Source organism: Capsicum annuum, chromosome 3 (genome assembly GCF_002878395.1).
Source record: "Capsicum annuum cultivar UCD-10X-F1 chromosome 3, UCD10Xv1.1, whole genome shotgun sequence".
NCBI classification, from domain to species: domain Eukaryota; kingdom Viridiplantae; phylum Streptophyta; class Magnoliopsida; order Solanales; family Solanaceae; genus Capsicum; species Capsicum annuum.
In genome coordinates, this window is record NC_061113.1 from 123,255,234 (window position 1) to 123,278,584 (window position 23,351).

General features: G+C 35.5%; 1 non-coding gene across 1 annotated transcript; it reads right to left on the reverse strand.

Annotated features, from left to right (window-relative positions):
- Window positions 1-18,444: 18,444 nt before the first annotated feature.
- LOC124897334 lies at window positions 18,445-18,550 on the reverse strand. The gene has a single exon (XR_007054056.1). It is a non-coding gene; the product is annotated as a small nucleolar RNA R71 (small nucleolar RNA).
- Window positions 18,551-23,351: the final 4,801 nt, after the last annotated feature.

The window sequence follows — 23,351 nt, forward strand, 5'->3', positions numbered from 1 at the left end:
CCTAAACACCCCTATCTATCTAGTAGTCATGCACATAATTCATATGATAAAAAAAATATAGAATATAAACAATATTATGAAAACATGGTTAGGAATCATACGAAAGTAATACTAGGGAATAATGTCCCACAATCTCAACACAACATCTCTATAACGTCTGTGAAATCTCTACTACATGACTAAAATAAATATCTATCTGAAAACTGGGGCAAGACTCCCAGTAGACCCAAAACTAATAAATGATAAATAAAACTGCCAGATAGCAGGACTTTCAAAATATAGAAGGATCACCAAGTGACTGTGCGAATCTGTCTGAGGAAATCTACTGATTTTCTTGACACCTAGATTATGCCTCTAAACCTGGGAGGGAAGGGGGTCAATACAAAAGTACTGGTACGTAGAGTTATCAAAACAAAACATAAGACTTTACCTATCAAAGGCAAGGGGGAATCAAAGTTAGGACAATCAAGAAAGAAGAAAAACTAAAGACGTTTTGGTTTAAATTTTAAGAGGTGTTGAAGGGACCAACAAAATGTTGAGGGAAATGAGAAGTGATTTCTCCTAATTAAACCAAATGGTGACATCCCATTCAACATCCATCAAGAAATGAGAGGAACAAGTGGACAAAATATTGGCACAAATTAAGGCTGAAAAATGAGGGGGACAACCTAGTGATGTGGTGGCCAATCCAAAAGATAATTCTCACATCGAGGCTATCATCACTAGAAGTTGTCGATCTCTTGGTGAGAAGGTTGTTGATCTTAATGAAGACTCCAAAGATAAAGAAGTGATGGGCAACTAAATGTGAAAAGAAAGTGGTTAAGTAATCTAAGTGATGAGGTCCCTAAACATAATGAAGCAATTGGTGAGCAACCAAAGGAAGTGGAAGACAAGAGTGAGAGGGAAGAGCCTCCTAGAGTGGTTACAGGTAATGATCCTAAAGTGAACGAACCTCAAATTTTCCCATTTCCATCAATTAAAATTCCTCTCATATTCCTAAAATGGCTCAAGAATCAAGATGACAATGCCAAATTCAAGAGGTTAATTGAGAAATTTAGCAACCTATCCATCAATATTTCGTTAATAGAGGCTTTGCAAGAAATGCTATGTATACTAAATTAATGAAAGACTTGGTCTCCAAAAATTAAGTTGTGGATTGCAAAACCAAAAAGGTAACTCATAATTGTATTCCTATTATGTCGAGCACAATGGCATTGATGATGGAAGATTCGGGTGCATTCATCATCCCTTGCACCATTGGGATGTTTAAATTTTCTAAGGCATTATGTGATTTTGTGGAAAGCATCAACTTGATGCTATTTTCTGTGTTTCATAAATTGGGATTGGGTACTCTTAAGCCTACAACCATGAGACTGTTGAAGGTCGATCTCTCAATCAAGAAAACCATTGGGGTGTTGTATGATATATTGGTGAAAGTTGATCGATTTATATTCCTGTCTGAATTTGTTGTCCTCAATTGTAGGATTTATCATTAAGTTCCTATCATTCTTAGTACACCATTTCTAGCCACTGGAAAGGAAATAGTTTATGTGGAGAAATGAAATTTTAGGTAATTAATGAGGAAGTCACCTTCAATGTATGCAAGTCCATGAAGCAACCTATGGATTTACAAGTTATTTAGGTGATTAATGTTAACACTCACCTATATCATTTAAATTGGTTAAGGACAATCGTCGTCAATAGCTCAAATTATGTTGAGGTCGAATCCACGAGGAGCAAAATTTAATTTCTAGTTCTACAGGTGTAAATAGTTACTAAAAAAGTACGCGTAATATAAACTAAGTATAATACATGATTTAAAATGGGGGGTTGGTTTCGAACAAGGATTAATCAACTTTTAATTAAATCAACAAACTAAAGTCAACACTTGTGATTGAAAAATGCAATATGAGAAGGATCTTGGGATTATGTCTACCGAATGGCAAGTTATGAATGGGAACATAATGATTTGATGCAAATTCTAGTCATTAACGATGCAGTAGGCTAGGTAAAAAGTCCTTGAGGCTAGTTTATCAACAAAACCTCAAGAATATCACTTGTTGACCCTTTCGAGTACCTAATTAGTGTGTCAATCTGAACCACATGATACCTCAATGAGGTATCCCTTTTTCTAGGAAGATGCATAAGACATGGCTAACTCTCTACTTACCCTTATTTCTATGATGGCAAAAGATAGAAAACTACATCCACTATTGCTTTGGTATCTATATCCCTCTTTCAATGACGACATGGGATCCAAAAGTTCACCCACATCCCTATTTTAAGGATGATGTGAGCTTTCAAGAGTTTGGGATTTTCACCCACAAACCCATTTTGGGTATTTGAGATTTTCACCCTCAAACCCTAAATAATTCAAACAAACAATAGTAAAACACTTCATCAACAATCTTGAATCTACACAAATACATCACAACGACACATGATTGCACCTTAGTTCAACATAATCCCGAGACAATGAAAATTAGCTACTCATGAAGTAAAGAGAAAGAAATATACCACAAGTTCCATTCAAAACATCCATAATAATGGAGAATGAAAATATTCATCAATTTACAACTCAATTTCACCAAAATCCAATGGAAAATTCAAACACACAAGTTTACCCAATTAGTAAGGTTACAATATTGCCAAAATTCAATTTTTCAAAGTGTAGAATGCCAAATGTGAAAGGGTTTTAGCAACATAAATAGTTTTGGGTTGGCTAGGAAGAAAGATAGAATTGCCCCTCGGTATAAACCCGCCTATCTGCGATGGCTGTAGCTTGTCTACAATTGCTGCTACCATGACTTCCATTAGATCCTCACTGTCGAAATGATTTGAACAATCTTGACTGATCGTGATCATCGTCCTGAAAATGCGATCACGGTAACTAAGACCAAATTTTGCTCCTGGTCTTCCAGCTTCACTTCTTTTCTCTTTTTGATCCTTTTTAACTCGAATACACATCTTTATTTCTCAGCACCTGTAAGCCTACAAAATGTGGAAATTAGTGCATTTAGTCAAAATATTGTCTCATTCACACGTTCAAATCATAGTAGTGTGCACAAAATTTTAGATGTAAATTAGTGGTAAATTCACCACTCATTAACACCCCAAATTAAACCTTTGCTTGTCCTCAAGTAATACTACCTCTTATTCAATGACACAATGCAAATTTAAGCCCATTTATACAACCCAATGATCACAATGACCTCAAACTTGATTGCTAGCACAAGTATCTCTTCAAATACAGGGAATCTATTCTCACGACACACCTCATCATAAAATACAAACTCAATGATGCATAGGACTTTAAAGAGTAATAATGCAACAATCTCTAACACTCTAAAAGTGACTCTCGATTTACCTCAACTCCACTATAATCCTTTTGCCTCATTATTTGGATAATTACAATGACACCCACCTTATGTTGTTCACATGCCTCCTCACAAGAAGCAAAATCTCTCACACACCAAATTATCAAATATTCAACAAGGGATTTACGTGTGAAACTCTCTTTCTAACAAAGACTCTCAAAGCTAACAAGTACCATTCCATAGGCTTGCCCTTATTTTCACTCACCACTACAATCAATAAACTTTGTTGGAGATCTCGAAGGGATTTTTGAGCTTGTAACATAGGTTCGGGGAAGGTAGGATTCATTTAGGAAAAAGTGGATACACCCTCCTTGAACATCTACATCACACAATTTCATCCTTCTAAATTTTTTACCTAGGACTATTTCTTTTGATTTCTCACTTTACATATGCCTATTTTAGCTACCTTAATTTTCCCAACTTTTTGAAGGCATCATTGATTCACTTATTTCTTTTGCAATCTATGCCTCAATTTTTTATTTTTCATCATAGCTCTCTTTTTTACCTTTTTAATGCATAGCTCATACGCATCCACTTACACTACCTTGGCCCAAGGTTATCATATTTAAATGTACAGCCCCCAACTTAGGCTTTCGGCCTTGCTTTTGATTTAATTTTTTAAGGTTAAAGAAGGTAGGGTTAAATAGAGTAAAAAGCTTTGCATAAATCAAGTCTTGTAACGAGGTTGCCAAAGAAAGACTTGAAATCTCAAATTAGGTGACTAAGGGTACTATCCTATGCATGGGTAGGCTATTTAAGCGAAAGTGGGTTCCTATATTCACAAAGATGGCCTAGGGTCATTTCACCAACCAAGAACAATCAAAATTAGCCTCGAGAGACTAGCGGGGCAAGTTCTAAATGGTACAAGTAGGCATGAGATTTAGACCAAAATGCTCAGTACACATGGCTTGTAAACTCCTCAAACAGGCTTAATTGCCCTTCCCACTAGAGAAAAAAATGGAGTATCTACAAAATTCTACAAGCCAAAATCTTTAGAGTGACAAAAAGAGCCAAAGTATTGTTACAAGGTCGCTCACGTCTGTGCCCTTGATTTTTAATTTTTTTTGGATGGAGGGGGTTGTTTGCTTTACATTTGCACCACGAAATTTGCTATTTATGGCACCAAACTAAGCCAACATCTCATATTACAACTTTCGTATAAGAAAACTATATGGCTACTCAAACTTCACCATAGACAAAGTGTGATCGTAAAACCAAACCCTGATAGGTACTTAGAATTCCCTTAAATTTATAGCTTTAATGCTACAAGTACTCAGATTTCCTCTGTATCCATGGCTTCAAACCCAATCACAATAATTTTACCATAAGAATGTCTTCACTTAATTTATCATAGGTAAAGGCTGGTCCGGTATCACCATAAACAAAGTAAAGATAAAGTAAAAATCTAAAAACAAAATGACTAATCCATAAAAATTTGGGCACCATCAGGATGCCCAAATATTACAACCCAAGGAAAAAATAAAAATAATCCAAAATAAAAATCAAAACTTTTGGCCTTCCTTATGTCATGCATTCTATAGATTATTTTTAATAATTAAAGCACAAAATCAATGCACTTACCAAAGTGATGATGCAAGATGAATGTAAAAATGGTTTTGGAATGCTCAAAGTATGGCCAGGAATAGTTACAATTTGAGAGAAAAGTTGGGAAGGGAGTGTGAGGAAAATAAGGGAATTAGATGGTTATATATCTAATATAACCACAATCTCTATAAAGGGTTCACGGTTGTGGAAAAGCAGGTGGCCACAATTGTGGCATGAGGCCTGCGATTGTGATTACTGAGGGCATTTCTGTACCTCTATTTTCCCTTGTTCAACTTATTGCTCAATTTTAATACACTTTCCGCTGTTCAGTCTAACATGCAAAAATTTCACACATTCCCCTTCTCAACTCAATCAAACACACTCTAAAGTTCCACAAACGCATGGATTAATCAATGGCAAAAATCAAAATCTACGCTACCAAATTAAATACAAAGGATATGAGATACTTTCGTGACATTTATGGGTTGACTTCCACATAGTGCCTTAGTTATTATAGTAGCACGACGTTCTTCATCTTTTTCAAATTGGACCCTTAAGGGACCCATCATTTACTTCCTCTTCTTCAACATCAATAACCGACACCACTTTAAGATCCATGGGTTGTTTTTTGATGTGCATACTCGAAGGGAACTTCACCAACATGAACTCTAAACCTCATTTGCCCAAGCTCCAAATTGACAAGGGAACTTATGGTAGCAAGGAAAGGTCGACCAAGGATAATAGGAACCTCTTGGTCTACTCACAATCCAGTACCACAAAATTCGCCAAAAGGATGAATCTATACACTTTCACCAAAACATAATAAAAAAAATAGCTTGTTTCTTAATAGACCAATCTACCATTAAAAGCCTCATCGATATTAGAGTGGGGGTACTCAAGATAAGCCTCTGATATATTGCAAAAGGAATGATATTAATACACGCACCAAGGTAACATAAAGCTTTTTCAAACTTATGTGTCGCAATGGTGCATGGAATTGTAAAGGCCCCGGGGTCTTCCATCTTTTCCTCTATTCTCTACTTATGATAGAGCGACACCCATGGGTTACTTCAATGGTGTCACCTTCAATATGTTTCTTCTTTTACATTAATTTTTTCATGATCTTAGCATACCCAGAATCTCTTAAATAGTGTGGAGCAAAGGAATATTAATAGAGAGATGGCTAAGCTTCGGCATGAATTTCTTGAGCTTGTCGTTCTCCTCTTTTCTTTTAAGCCTTTGTGGAAATAGAGGAGGGATTTACATAGTGTGCAATGTATCACATCGTGGATGCTCATTTTGTGGCTCCTCATTTTTTACCACCTCTTCATCAATATCTATCGGGTTTTTTTCATCCTATTCTTCTTGAGATTTTGGGGTTTCTTATCTTGGCTCAACCACAACCTTTTTCTTCACATTCACATGCTCAATGTTGGGCTCTTTTGCACCCACAGCTTTTTCCCTAAACTTTCTTCAAATAATCACCAAGGATCATGCCACTCCTAGTGGCTACTGCCAACACTTGAGCATTATTCTTTGGGCTCACAATGGTATCATTAGGAAGGCTTCCCTTTTGTCTAGCATTGAGTTGGGTGGAAATTTGGCGTATTTGCATTTCCAATTGCTTAATAGGAGTGGAGTGGAATACAACTATTTGGTTAATTTGCAAAAAGTCACCTTTCAATTCAAGAAACATCTTGTCCGTTCCCTCCGCTTTCATAAAAATTCTTGCCAAGACATCTTTTGTTTTGTATTTTTTGGGAAAATGGGATTTGCATCTTTGTTCTTTGTCTAATAATGAGGGGGAACATAATGATCATACTCTTGGTTTTTTCCCTCCAAACATGGCCATGATCATAATCTATCCAACCTTGGTTCCCGTCTTGACTTTGATAGGCCGAGCAAGAACCCCCTGAATAATTTGCCAAATAACGAATTGCTTCTTCAGGATTATTAGCCTCTTCATCATCATAAGCCTTGTATTCCAATGTATTCATCATTTTTATGGGTGCACCCATCACAAACTTAGTTAAAAGATCTATGTGCATTATTATTTTTGCCATGTTTTCCTCCCTCTCTTCATCTCTCTTCTTTTGCTCTTTATCAAAGAAAAAGAAAGAGGGAGATCCTCTTGGTAACTTGGTATCATAGGTGTAATGCCCTCAGTTTTTCTTGGGAACTTCTTAAGAAAATTTGTAGATGCTTGATAATTCAATTTCAAAAGAGAGCCCCCTACTGCATTCTCTACAACAGTTTTGTTAAGTGGATCAAGAGCCTGGGAGTAGATATGGAGAAGTATCTTCTTTGGGACCTCAAGGTTGGGATATTGAATGAGTTTTTATGTTGAATATTTCCCACGCCTTGTACCAAGGTTCTCTATTTAATTGCCTAAACTTATTGATTTCATCACACAATTGTAGTATCTTGGATAGAGGGAAATACTCGTCAAGGAAGGCCACAGAAAGTTCATCACATTAAATAATTGACCTAGCCAAAAGAGAGCAAATCCATAACACCGCCTATCCTATTACAAAGAATGGAATGAGGCACAATCGGATGGTCTATTGGGTTATGTGGGGAATCTGCAAGAGTGCACACACTTCTACCAAATTATTACAATGCAAATTGGGGTCCTCATGGGATTGTCCCGCAAAAAGTCCCTTCAGTTGTAGTATATGCAACATGAAACTCGTGACGTGAAGTACTTCATTACCATGAGTAGGTGGGACACAAATGACACTTGTTCGCCCATGATCATGAAGTTGCTCCTCTTCATCTAGAGGACTATCGAAGAACCTGACAATAATTGCATTATCACTCATAGTTTCATGAACACTATGGGAATCACCTAAAAGGGAAGAAACAAATGATCAAAATAAATACATAGCACTATAGGTATACCCTCAGTATAAACCAACACCACATAAATTAAAGCTAAATTTTACTCCTCGACCATGATGCCATTTTGATAACGCTCACCTTTACTTTTAAATTAGTAGAGGACGGTAGTTATCAATAGCTAAACTTAATTTAAGGTCAAATCCATGAGGAGCAAAATTAGATTTCTAGTGCTATAGGTTTTAATAGTTGTTAAAAAGGTACCCATAATGTAAACAAAGTACAATAAATGATTTAAAATAGGGGGTTGGTTTGAAAGAAGGATTAATCAACTTTAAATGAAATCTATATAAACTAAAGGCCAAACTTGTGATTGAAAAATACAATATGACAAGGATCTTGGAATTATGTCTACCTAAGGGCACGTTATGTGTGGGAACCTGATGATTTGGTGAAAATTCTAATCATTAACAATGAGGTAGGCTAGGAAAAGAGTCATTGATGGTAGTTTGTCAACAAAACCTCATGAATATCACTCGTTGACCTTTTTGAGTACTTAACAAGTGTGTCAATCTCAACTACCTGCTATGTTTATTAGGCATCCCTATATCTAGGAAGATGTCCAAGACAAAGTTAACTCTCTACTCACACTTTTTTCTAAGATCAAGAAATATAGGAAACTACATCCATTATTAACCACTATTGCTTTGGTACCCATATCTCTCTTTCAAGGATGACATAGATTCCAAAATTTCATGCACACTCCTATTTCAAGGATAATATGGGCTTTCAAGAGTTTGGGGTTTTCACCAAAACCCATTTTGGGTTTTTGAGATTTTCATCCATAAACCCCAACTTATTCAAATAACCAATACTAAATCCTATAATAAGCGAGCTAGAATCTACATAAATATATCACAACCCACACATAATTTCACCTTATTTTAACATAACCCCAAGACAAGGAAATTTAGCTACTCATGAAGTAAAGAGAAAAAATTATACCATAAGGTTCATTCAAAACATCCATCCTTCAGTTTTACTAAATTCAAAGTATAAGATTTAAATACAATTGTTTCCCAAAATTAGGGTTTGTAAACTTCAAGTTTAATTACTCGAAAATGTCTAGAATTTCAAAATAAACAATGGTTTGAGAATTATAAGGGAATTAGGGTTGCTGGACAAGAAGACAGAATTGCCTTAAGCATAAACCTGCCTAGCTGTGACAACTGCAATTGGGGTCCTCGGATCGAGGTACATAATTTTCTTCTTACTTTTCATATTTATTGCAGAAAGGTCTGGGGAATAAGGTGAGCCTTAGCACCGCATTCTACCATTAAATGGATGGATAAGATAAACAGGCTATTTAGACCATGGAGGATATGCTAAGGTCTTGTGTGATTGACTTCAATGGAAGTTAGTTGGATCACTTACCTCGTATCGAGTTTATATATAAAAATGTTTATCAATATAGAATTGGGATGGCTCTATTTGAGGCTCTTTATAGTAGGAGGTATAGGTCTCCTATTAGGTAGTTTGAGATTTGCGAGACTAGGTTGTTTGGTACTAAATTGGTCTACTAATCCATGAAGAATGTGAAGGTGATTAAGTAAAATCCTAAGACTATGCAAAGTCACCAAAAGTCTTATGAAGATTTGATGGGAAGGAAGTTGGAGTTTAATATAGGTTATCAGGTGTTTTTGAAGGTTTTTCTGATGAAGGAAGTGATGAGGTTTAGGAAGAAGGGGAAGATCAATAATTGTTATGTTTGTCTGTATATGTTTTTGAAAAGAGTGGGTAAGGTTGCCTAGGTGTTTGATTTGCCTTGGATTCTGGGTTCCATTTACCCGACCTTCCATGTGTCAATATTGAAGAAGTGTATGGGTGATCATTCTTTGGTTTTTCCTATTAAGAATATTGAAATTTTGAATTCCTTGTCGTATAAAAAAGTCCTGGTAGAGATATTAGATAGGCAATTTCATCAATTGAGGACTAAAGATAGGGATTCAATGATGGTTCTTTGGAGAAATCAAAAGGTGGAAGAAGCTACATGTTAAATTAAAGAGGATATGAAGGTCAAGTACCCATTATTATTCTCTGGGTTGGGTGATCATGCTTAACGTATGTGGTTCTCTTATTCTAATCATTTTCTGGGTGTTGTTAATCGTTTTATGGTTTGCTTTCTTTCTTTTATTCAAGCAAAAGGGTTCCTTAACTCCTCATTTGGGGACAAATAATCCTAAGGAGGAGGGGGGCGCGTAATGTAATACACTAGATTTTAAACTCTGAATTTTTCTTAGTAGTTGTTCTTACTACTCAGGGTATGACTCAGGTGATGAGTCATGAAGACTTATTAGTAGTCGTATAGAGATGATAGTGGTTTAAATAATAAAGTTTCCCTAAGTTTCTAACATGCTCATGAATGGAATCATAGCAATCGTAAGGCAATGTCACGAGTCCTAGTTAGGGACTCCTGACCTTAATAATGAGATGGTCTAACATTTTTTCTTGGTAATGAATATACTCCATGATTCATAGGGTGAGGTCGCGAGTCATAGGGTTGGACTCATGACAAAATCAGTATGGAGGCCCTGAGTTCATGCCCAGGCTACGAGTTTTGGTGACGACTCATGATCAGTGACCATGAGTCATAATGTTACATGTAGTCACTGCCGATAGTTTTTTCTGCATATTAATTAAGGGCACTTTGGTTATTTCCTTTCATCCCCAATTATAACCCATGGACATAAAGCACCTTAGGGGTCTCTTTCTTATTATTTTAACAAGTAAATACACTTTCTTCATTCTCAAATCCCCAAGTTAAGAAAAAATCCAGGGTTTCCAAGGGTTGATCATCTAGGTCTCAAAGTGTAGTTTCTTCTCCAAATTCTTTGTGTTTTCAAGAATGTATCCCTTCAACTAAACTTCAATTTTTATCTAGTCATGAAATTGTTTGATATTCATATTGTTTTAATGTTTGGTTTCAAATTTTGTGTTGAGGGTTTTGGATGGTTATTGTCTTAGTGGTATTCCCATGGTTTATGTACATTCGTTATGCTTTATTAATGGATCTTAGAACTCATTGGGTGCATGGGTATGGATAACAAAATGACCTTCACTTTGAAACATAATTATATGCATAATCTAACCATTTCTTCTAAAACATTACATTGTATAAAAGGTTAACATAGCATAAATAATTTTGAAAGGCGTCAAATGCCATGGAATTATTTTAAATTAAAAATTTGGAGTCAAGTGGGGGTTGTGGATTTCCCCAACTTAGATGGGCGGATAAGGTCATGGATTCCCTTATTTTGCATGAATTAACTTACAAACCTAATTGGTATAATGATAGAAAACTGTTAATGTCTATATAAATGACTCCTTGGTTAAATAGATAGGTTTATGTGCAAGTGTTTTAATTGGGCTTAAAGGGGGTTGCGTCACTTCCCATAGAAGGTGGAGATCCCTAAGAAACCAATACTGGAAACCATATTTACCGGCGTGGAGGTTTTCATAATTGTGTGCATAGTTCAGACTTGATATATATATATATATACCTTGGATTAGTGTGGGTTCGTGGATTCCCTATCCTTTCCTTAGACTTCTCTGGTTCATGTGACTAACATGCGCTGGGGCCCTTCCGATGGGAGAGACGGACCTATATAGCCCATGGGTGTTTATAGGATGGTTAAAGCTCTAAAGTCCAGGTTAATGGATTTAAACCTCACTCTAAACCTTATTCCCTACCCAATATCTTATATATATGTATGTATGCATGTATGTAAACATGTACTTTAAGTTTGGACTTAATTTTTCATTGGCATTATTTTATCCCTACCTTGAGTTACATGCTAGCAGTCACCTTACTAGCCATCCCCAGATGCGGTATTCTTTCATGATATAGGGTCCTAGGGGTTTTTTTCTATTGGTTTGTGTAGAGTTAGGTGTAGGGGTTGTCTTTTGGGTTGAGATTAAGTGGTGAAATTCCAGATTTCAAAAATCTTGGTCATTTCATCAATTTCTTTCTAGATTTTAGAATTTGAAATTTCACATTAACATTGTCATTGTCACTGTCATGTTTGGGGGCATATCTTGACCTAGTTTGACATTCGGGTTAGCTTAGAGGCTGTTGTGGACATGTGTGGGCTGGATGGTGTTGTTGAATCTTAGAGCTTATTGTTGGGCTACATTAACTATTTAATCTTTCACCTTTGGTTGTCTTTTGCTTTGTTATTATTTGGATTTTGGTCGATTGAATATGCAATGGGGTTGGTCTCCAGTCCTCGGTGGGCTTGAGATATCCATCACGACTAGGCCTAGGTTCAGACCATGATAAGTAAATCGATTGATGCCTATTGAGTACCTCATTTTGTTACTCATGCTACATATTGTACCTTATATATCATAGAACAGTTTTCACTGCCCAAGTGTGCATCTTTCAGAGTTGTCATTGATTAGAGAGTTAGGTTGAGCTCCTAGAGTTTAGAGTTGTTCCTACTTCCCCTCTTTTATCGGGATGATATTTATTTTGCATATTGGAGACATTTTAGTATACTTATCTATTATGATTACCATGTTATCTTATCTTGTAGTATCTCTTTCCTAACATTACCGGGTCTTAGGAAATATCCATTTTATTAGTGTCATCTGTCTCATTCTTAATTAGTTTTTACTTTTTCTTTTTGCTGCTAGATGTCCCGGGTGATGTATTGTCTTATCTACGAGTGGGTTATGATAGGCTCCATCATTACCTGAAAAATTATGTTGTGACACTTATAGGTTGCAAGGTCTAGGGAACCTTAGAGTTCAAATCCCTAAACAATGCATCATTAATAAATATTACAAGACTGGACTACTGAGAAATAGACTCATTTTGATGAGATTTAGCCTTATGGAGGACTTTGTGAACTAAATGCCTAAGAATGTTTATTACATAACTGCAAAATCTGGGTTAGCTTATTAAATGAGGCCACTAATTTGAGGTGCAAAGTTCAATTCAGATGAGTAAACTACTCAAGCAATGGTTTGGATTTCCTATCCTACTGTATTACCCATTTTTTGGACTGCATTAATTATGGGCAAGCTGGTGCACCTTGACACTACTACTATTAACAAAATAAGGCCAAGTTGTATAGAGTGAAAGCATGAGTGGACTTGCTACCAAAATACACAAGTTGGTTAAAATTAAAGTGGGAATGTAGTAATGATGAAGCAAGGGTGGAGTGTATTAAAATCCTATAAAAGTATTACTTGACTTGCAAAATACAAGGTCAAAGTGAAGTTGAATGCATGAGCTTACATCAAAAATTGAGGAAGAATGTTGATCATTTCAATATAGATAGGACTAAGGTAGAAGTTGAAAACCAAAATTTTCATAACAGTTGTAGGGCAATAACAAGGAGAATGATAGGGGTAATATAGAGAGTTTGAATTCAACTAATAGATGGTTCAAATTAGAGAAGGAAATGGACGAATTCCTAAGTGACATTGCCCCAACTATGGCACAACCTAGTAAGGGTATTGTTACTAGTAATGTTCTTGATGTGGAAGATGATGATAATGAAGATATAGAGAATCAAGGGGTCAAAACACTTTCAATAGAGGGAAGAAATAAAGCAAGGATAATTCCAATGTAAAATAAAGAAGAAGGAGATATAGATGTTCTATAAGAAGTACAAGAAAGAAAATCAGTACAACATAACAAACACAGGATAGAATAGTCATTAAAGAGATATATAGGTTTAAACCCATCAAAGACAATAGAGAAAGTACAATTATTATAGAAATGAATGCTGACATACAAGGAATACAAGAATAATGAAAGAGTGTTAACTCAAGTAAGATGGATGAGGAAGTGAGAACAACTAGACATATAGATAAAATAAAAACAGTCAAGGATTAATTGTAATACAGGTAAGGATATTCATACCTCCAAGAAATTATTTAAAAAAATAACAGAGGACAAGATATTTAAAGACATTGAGAGAAGGAAATTTTTCATGGGCCTTTATGACTAACATTTTAGGGATAAAATTTATCCAATATTAGTAGAAGACTCTACAGGTGTTGAAAGATTTCTACGTGGATCCTCTAAGCAATAGCCTGCCTTAGAGCTATCAACATAACCCAAAGAGAAATTTCAAGTTTGACAAAGCTTCACAGATTCTTGACATTCAATTATGTATCCCTAATATTATCATGACCAAATACTGCCCCTAGTCGTAACACGGTGTTTATTGTAGCACGTGACCCCAAACTAACCAATGGCCTTGCATAACACTAAGAATACTGAAATGTAATAAAAATTTTGGGCAGAAGTAAAACTAAAATACCTGATGGAAATAATAAGAAGGGAACACTGAATATCAACCAAAATCTAAAATCAAATAGTCCGACAAAGAAACTTGCTAAAAATCTAAACATCTATTTGAAAGCCTCTAAATCTTAATGAGTTGTTGGGATAGTCCCCCAAAAAATTCCAAATGACTGAAATAAAAGAAGATTAAAAATAAATAACCGATGAATAGTCTTTGAATGATGAGGACTTACAAAAACTACTACTTAGTGGTACAAGAATGTGCTAAGTGTGATCCAGGCACTGAGCGTCAATCCCATATCATGAGACAATATAGTGCAAAAAAGTGTGAGATCTGTACTTTGAATGTACTGAGTATGTGAGAAGGCAAAACTAATTAGTATGAGCTGAACATAAATGCAAGAAACATTTTAAACTAAACGTGACCTAGTATAACATGTACTGAATGAAACTCAAAAACAGAATAAAAGGTCATACATAGTCTAAAATTGAATCATAAACTAAGGACTGTGGGAGATAACAATAACCAACATACCCCAACCTGATCAAATCAGGGTCCAACCTATAAACCAAATGGATGGGTATTTAGTACCTTACTAAGGGAAAGAATACTAGGTGGCTTGGATCTATTAAATTGATGTCCCAAAGGACTAGGGTTCCAGTCCTCAATTGGAGAGTGACCCTTCATAACCTCTGGTATCAACATAGTGTTGGGACTTAGGGACTTCTAATAAGGGTCTCGATCTTAATGGATGGGTGAGCCTTCATTCAGAGGATAACTTGGTACTAAGTACTACTCCTAACTGAATGACACTGAAAACTGAATTGTTCATTGTAATACATTCAGAAAATATCAATAATGGATAATTTAAAGTGCTCAAGATATGTAAACTTATATATGCACGAATCCTAGGTATCGTATGTTCATAACCCACCAGCTTTGACTATTGCATCTATATATGATAATATTAAAAAATTTGATAGTAATAAGGAATTTCATTATTCAAGCCGAAACTCTATGATTTGTCCAATCAAGGGGAATTTATGATTCTGAGTTTATGACTAAACTGCTCTTATGGGAAAACTTGTACCCATGGTTTATTTACAAAAACAAATTGAAAGAAATAAATAAAACTAATATTTAAACTAGAACGTAACACATAGAAGGGAATTAAACTAGAGAATTGAGAAGTTCTTAAGACTTAATTGATGGAAGGAACGCATTGATGAAATCCCACATACCTTAAGATGGAAGACTTAGATAAATCCTTGGGATTTTAACTTGAGGTTGAGGAACCTTAACTTGGCTTTGAAGAAGAGTAATCGCTTCTTTTTCTACTGAGGCTATAATTTATTACTTAATGGGAAATTTTTGGGAAACTAGGCCTATGTTACACCCCTAGGGAATCCTAAACGAAGTGGATTAGGAGTTAAAAAAATTGAAAAGACCAAAAGTCCTTCCTTAAAATGTTCAGGAAATTTTGGGGAACGGTCGTCACGACTTAGACTATGACTTGTTGAGTTTGGACCTGAGTCCTATCCTGAAGTAGTGACTTGAGGACCTAAGCCTTTGGTTCCTACCATTATGAAAATAAATTCTCTCCTAATGACTCATTGGGTCTTACCATGATTCGTTAAGAGGAATCATTGTGTGGGACTTGATTTTATGGTTTTTTCTATTGTGATGATGCGTCCACCTAATAACTCATTTGGACTAATAACAAGTCATATATTGGACTCGTCATCATTGGGATGAAGTATTTTCTCCCTCACTACTGTGACAATGAGTCTCTACTACAACTCATTGAGTCTGATAATGAGTCGTTGCCAGAGTCATTGTCACAGGTAGTTTGACAGTTCCTCAGTCAATTTATCATAACTTTTTGCTATGATATCGGATTGAGGCAAGACTGTCGGCATTAGAAAGATAATTTAATGGCATATCCTTTCGTCAGTATAGAGATTAAAAACTTAGGAGATTACAATATCTCCCCGTTGGGATCATTCATCCTTAATTGAAATGCACTAAGACGAAGTACTAGGGGGAAAACTAAAATTTTGCACGAAACACTTACGAGTTTAACCATGAGTTGATATATAAATAAATGAATAATGTATGGGCTTTAACAAACTCTTCAATTCATGATATTATATGAAAATAGATGGATGTCCTGAGGTAGAAATAAAAGAATTAATTAATCAAAGGAACTATTACCTCAAGTTGGAACTTAGTTTAAGAAGAAAAGATAAGGGTACCAACTAGCATAGCTGCCTCTGCTTCCTAAGTAGATCCCTCAACTAATTGATTTCTCCATAGAACCTTAACCAAGGTGACTTTTTTATTGGTCAACCTATGAATCTGATGATCTAGGATCTCAATTGGGACCTAAGAGAGAGTATTTTCCATTCCAACCCTTTCTAAAGAAATTATTGATATTTGGTCACTGATGAGTGGAAAATTTGTCACTTATTTATATCTAATTTATAGCACACTATAATTATTTAAGTGTATAAATAATACTAATTCTCTATTTAAATACATTAACGTCCAACTTTTGTGATCTTATAGGAAATATGATGAAGATGAATTAAGATCAAGATAGAATAGAAGAAAAGTGGGAAAGAGGATCAAAAGATGAAGATCAAACGACCCTTAGGTGCTACGATCACAGTCGGAAGTCAAGTCAAAATTCGATGATCATAATATAACCATCGCAATCACAAGAGTTGCTAGCATAATCAAGAGATAGTGATCACGGTTGAGTGGAAAAGTTACAAGGGCGTAAATTCAATTTCATAGAGATGGATCCCAAAGCACAAAATGGAAAAACCTTTTCACATTTATGCATCTATTTTCCATTCAATATTCAGTTATGAAGACGAAAAGAACACTTTATTTTTTAGTTGAGAACAATTTGTTAAGTGGATTCCAAGAGATTTAGGTAGTAAATTGATATTGAAATTTAGGTTTACTCTTACTTGGATTATTATGGATCAAGTGCATGCAAATTTTTGTATAATTCTTCTCTTTAATTTCCTGAGTAACTAATATTATATCTTTGGGTTATGTTTGATTAGGTAGTGAATTATGTGTGGGTGTTGATTGTTAGTCAAAATAATTGATTAATTGTTATGGGTTATGCTTTTGTTCTATAGTTTAATTATGAATTGTGGTTGAAAACCTCAATTTTCTTGGATCCCATATCATCATTTCAAGAGAGATTTAGGTGAAAAGTTATTGCAAACAAGACCTTGAAATAACTTGTTTATTAGAACTATATTAGAAATAAGGATGTTAAGTGAACTGGCTATGTTCATAAGGATCATCTTAGAAATAATGACGCTAAGTTGAGGTTATGGATTGGTAATTTTTTCATGCTCATGAGGTGTTCAAAAGAATCCATGAGTGAAATTTAGTGTTTTATCAAAAGATTAACAATAGGACCCTAACTCTAGCCTACCCAAAATCCTTAGCCAAACTTAGACTAATTATTAATTGCCCTTGCATGAACACTACTTAGGAGAACATAACTCTAAGATCTCTCTTAAATTGATAAATTTAACAATTGTATCAATATCTTTTTTAGTGTGACTTGGTAATTCTGTTCAACAAAATTCAACATTTAAATCCCTCCCCTAATTTACTTTTATGTTTTGTTTTAGTCTTGTATTACGGGTTAACATATGGTTAACTCTCAACACACATAGGTGTTGAAAGCTATCTTGCACTCCTTGAGGATTTAACCTCGACTCATGTTTGTTATATATTGACAAGGACCGCCTTGCATTGAAATGATGGTATAAGTTGAGAATTATAAAAAATGGCTCTGTTTTCGGTGAGAGAAGCGTAGTTTTCCTATTGTGGTGTTGTTAGTGAACTTGGGATAATAAGAGTTCTTTTTTTACCTTACATGTCCTCTTTGTTCTTTTGTTAGGTGATTTTTATACAATAATGGTACCATGAGCCACAATGGAAGCAATGAAGGCTCATATGATGGCACCTTCAGGATGAGGATTATCTTAATAATATAGAGTGTGTGAGTGAAATTCACATCCCACCAGCTGAGGGAAATAGAGTATTCCATGTCACAAGCATAATTCTCCATATGTTACAAATGAAAAGTCGATTCGTGGGCCAAGCACATGATGATACAAACCTTTATTTGAATAACTTCATTGAGGTGTGCGCCCCATTTGATATTGCTCATATTACTCAAGAGTCTATTCAATTGAGGATTTTCCCATTCTCTTAAACAGGTCAAGCGGTGTTGTGGTTGAGATCTCTACTCGTTGGGTGTATTACATCTTGGGTCAAACTTATGGAGGAATTTTTGGATTGATATTTTCCTTCTTATATAATGCTACAACTAAGATACAAAATCACAAATTTTTATCAGCTTAGTGGTGAGCCCATATATGAGGTGTGTCAAAGGTTCAATGGTAAACTCACGCAATGCCCAAACCATGAATTGCTGGAGAAGATGCTCCTTCAAATATTTTATAGGGCATTTGACTAACTAAACAAGATGGTGGTGGACAAAGCATTGGGGGGTTCTCATGTGATGTTTTCGTATGGTGTTGTAGTAAATCTACTTAAGAAAGTCTCTAAGCAAAATAGAGGGTGGCACACAAGGGACTCCGAAGTAGCCATAGTGTCACCTACCATATATTTTGTCAACAAAGAGAAAAGAAAGATTGATGAGGAAAGAGATGAGAACATGGCCAAAGTAGTGACCCAATTAGATCTTCTCACCGAACAAGTAATTCGAACACCTTCCAAAGCGGACAATGTCATTGCCTCTAAAGGTATAAAAAGTTATGATGAGGATAAAGCTAAGCCACTTGAAAAAAAGATAAGGTTCTTAGCAAACCATCTAGGGGGTCCCTTCTCTGCCTACCAAAGGTAAGGCAGGAATAAAGGTTGGATCAATCTAGACTGGGACCATGATTGGCATGATAGAAAGAGGGATACATATCTATATTAGAGGGACAATAAGAGAGGATATGATAGATATGTATCCCTTCATGATCTTTTTAACGATAGGGAATCAAGCTCAGTAAACCTAGAGAAATTTCAAATCGAGGATGTCCTTAACCTGATTTTAATGTGTGTTTAAGGTACCAACAAAATGGAAAGAGAGATAAAGAGTGACTTCTCATCAGCCTCTATCAAGCAATTGGATATGCTAGTGGGATAAAATTCACCCCAACTCAATGCTGGGACAAAAAGGAGGTTTACCTAGAAACATAGTGATCAACCCCAAGAATGATACTCGTGTGATAGAAATCATTACTAGGAGTGGTAGAAATCTTAGTGATAATGTCGGTGAGGTTGATGAAAAGTATCTTGAAGAAAAATCAAGTGCAAAGATAAGTGGTAAAAAAAAACAAATGATGGTATCAAAGAGACTCATGAAGTAGGTGATGGGTAATCGATGATAGTTGAAGAGAAGGGTGATAGGGAGGTGACTCCTAAAGTGATTAATGGCGATGAGAAAAAGATGAATAAATCTCAAATTGTTACATTACCCCCAATGAAATCCTCCACCCTTTCCATAAAGGTTAAAGAAGAAAGATGACAAAGACATGTTCACAATGTTTCCTGCAAAACTTATCAATGTCTCGATCAATATCCCATTGCTAGAAGCTCTACAAGAGATCCCTAGATATGTTATGTCCATAAAGAACTTGATGTCCAAAAAGCAAGTTGTAGATTGCCAGACTATTAAATTGACACATAGTTATAGTGATATCATGTCAAATGCCTTGGTGAAGAAAAGGGAAGACCTGAGTTCATTTATAATATCTTGAACCACCGGGACACACAAATTTTAAAAGGCATTATGTGACCTTAGTGTTGTATCAACTTGATGCCATATGTTGTATATCGAAGGCTAGGGTTGGGTTCTCTGATAATGCTCACCTATACCATATTAATTGGTAGAGGACGGTCGTTGTCAATAGCTCAACTTACATTGAGGTCGAATTCACGATGAGCGTAATTAGATTTCTAATCCTATGGGTGTTAATAGTTACTAAAAAGGTATCCGTAATGTAACCAAAGTACAATACATGCTTTGAAATGGGGGGTTGGTTTGAAACAAGTATAATCAACTTTTAATCAAATCAACAAACAAAAGGCAATACTTTTGATTGAAAAATTCAATATAAGAAGGATCTTGGGATTGTGTCTACCTAAGGGCAGGCTATGCATGGGGACATGATGATTTACTGAAAATTCTAGTCTTTAATGATGTGGTAGGATAGGTCAAAAGTCCTTAAGGATAGTTTGTCAACAAAACCACAAGAATATCACTTATTGACCCAGTTGAGTAGCTAGCAAGTGTGTCAATCTCGACCATCTAATACCCCAATTGGCCATCCCTATTTCTAGGAAAATGGCCAAGACATATCTAACTCTCTACTCACCCTTATTTCTAAGAGGATAAAAGATAGCAAACAACATCCATTATTGTCTAAGATGATAAAAGATACCCATGTCATCTCTCTTTCAAGGATGACATGGGTTCCAAAATTTCACCCACATCCCTCTTTCAATGGTGAAATGAGCTTTCAAGAGTTTAGGTTTTTCTCCCATAAGCCTACATTGGGTTTTTGAGGTTTGCACCCATAAACCCCAACTAATTCAACCAAGAAATAGTAAAACCCATAATTAATAAACTAGAATCTGCACAAATACATGTCAACCCACACATAATTTCACCTTAGTTAAACATAATCCCAAGGCAAATTAATTTAGCTACTCATGAAGTGAAGAGAAAGAAATAAACCATAAGGTTCATTCAAAACATTCATCCTTCATTTTAACTAAATTCCAAGTACAAGATTCAAATACTATTGTTATCAGAAATAGGGCTTGTAAACTTCAAGTTCAATTACTCAAAAATGTCTAGAATACAAAAATGGAAAAGGGTTTGACCATTATAAGGGAATTAGGGTCGGCTGGGGAAAAAGATAGAATTGCCCCTAGGTATAAACCCTTCTAGCCTTGATTGTTGTAGTTTGTCCGCGATCGCGTCAACTAGGACTGCTGTCAAATCCTCACTGTTGTGGAACTTTGAACAATCTTGAGTGACCACGATCGTGGTAACTGAGACCAAATTCTTCTCCTGGTCTTCCAACTACACCGCTCTTCTTTTTTTCATCCTTTTCAGCTTAAATCCACATCTTTCTTTCTTATCACCTATAAGCTTACAAATTGTGGAAATGATAGCATTCAATCACAAAATTTTCTCATTCACACATTCAAATCGTAGTTGTGTGAACGACTTTTGGATATAAATGAGTGATAAATTCCCTACTCATAAAACAATGACCTCAAACTTGATTGCTACCATATGTAGATCTTAAAACTTGGGCAAAGCTATTCCCATGATACCTTTTCATGTAATCCAGACTCAAAGATGCAAAGAAATTTAAAGAGTAACAATGCAAGAATTATTATCACTCTAAAAATGACTCTCTATTAACCTCAGCACCACTATACTTCTTTTTCCTCATTCTTTAAAAGATCACAATGTCACCTACCTAAAGTTGTTCACATATCTCTTCACAAGAAGGAAAATCACCCTCACAAAACTATCAAATATATAACAAGGGATTTAAGTGTGAAAATCTGTCTCTCACAAAGACTCTCAATACTAGCAAGTACTATACCATAGGATTGCCCTTATTTTCACTCACCGCTACAATGAATACACTTGGTTGGAGATCTCAAAGGGATTTTTGAGCTAGTAATGTCGGCTCGAGAAAGGGTAGATATCATTTATTACAAAGTGGCTACACCCTCTTTGAATATCTACATCATACTATTTCATCCTTCCATCTTTTCTACCATGGACCACTTCTTTTGATTTCACACTTTACACATGCCTATTTTAGATACCTTGATTTTTAAAATATTTTGAAGGTATCTTTCATTCGCTTATCTCTTTTGCAATATATGCCTTATTTTTATTTTCATCAAATCTTTCTTTTTTTCACATTTTCATTGCTTAGAACATAGGCATATGCTTACACTAACTTGGCCCAAGATCATCGTTCCATACTTACCACCCTCTTCTTTGGCTTTTACTATCATTTTCATCATTTCTTCTATGCTCAAGTAGGGTAAGGTTCAATAGAGGGAAAAAACTTTGAATGGATCACGAATTGTAATGAGGTTGCCAAAAAAGTTTTGAAAGCTCAAATTGGATAACTAAGGGTACTATCCTAAGCATGGGTAGGCTATATAGGATAAAGTGGGTTCCTATGTTCACAAAGATGGCCTCCGATCATTTCACCAACCAAGAACAATCAAAATTATCCTTGAGAGACTAATGGGGAAAGTTCTAGATGGTACAAGTAGGCATGAGATTTAGAACAAACCGCTCACCACACATCGCATGTAAACACCTCAATGGGGCTAAATTGCCTTTCCCACTAGAGACAAAGTGGAGTATCTACCATTTTCTACAAGCTAAAGCTTTGGAATCACAAAAAATGGTAAAGTATTATAACAAGGTATCTCACATTTGTGCCCTTGATTTTTGAAAAATATTTAGAAAGAGGTGGTGTTTGCTTCACATTTGCGCCTCACATAATTTGCTCTTTATGGTACCAAACCAAGCTGACATCTGACATTTCAACTTTCATATAGGGAAACCATATGGCTACTCAAACTTTACCGTAGGGATAAGTACGATACCAAATAAAAAATGCTACGAGTACTTAGACTTCTCCTATATTTATAGCTCTGATGCTATGGGTACTCATACTTTCACTACATCCATGGATCAAACCCAATCATGATGATTTTCCCTTAATAATATCATCGCTTAATCTGTCATGGTGAAAGCCTCGTCCAAAATCACCATAAGCAAAATAAAGTGAAAATCTAAAATTGAAATAAAACAACTAATCCATGAAAATACGGGAACCATTAGAGTGCCCAAATAATACAACCCAACAAAAAATAAAATTCATCCAAAATAGCATCCGAATATCCAAAAAAACTCTAAATAATATAGGACTAAATGAGAAATAATGTAGAGACATGCACCCCAACTAATAAACATGAAGTGTCCTCACTGCATAAACAATAAAGCACAAAAAGAAATAAGGGTGCTCTCTAAAACCTCATCAGGAGCCGGTCTCTCTTGCAGACTCTTCATCATCTCCATCAACATCAAAGCTGGACCACTCGAATGGTGCCTCATTATCACTCTCCACACTAGAAAAAGGTAATCTATATAGAGGTTTGAGAATATTCA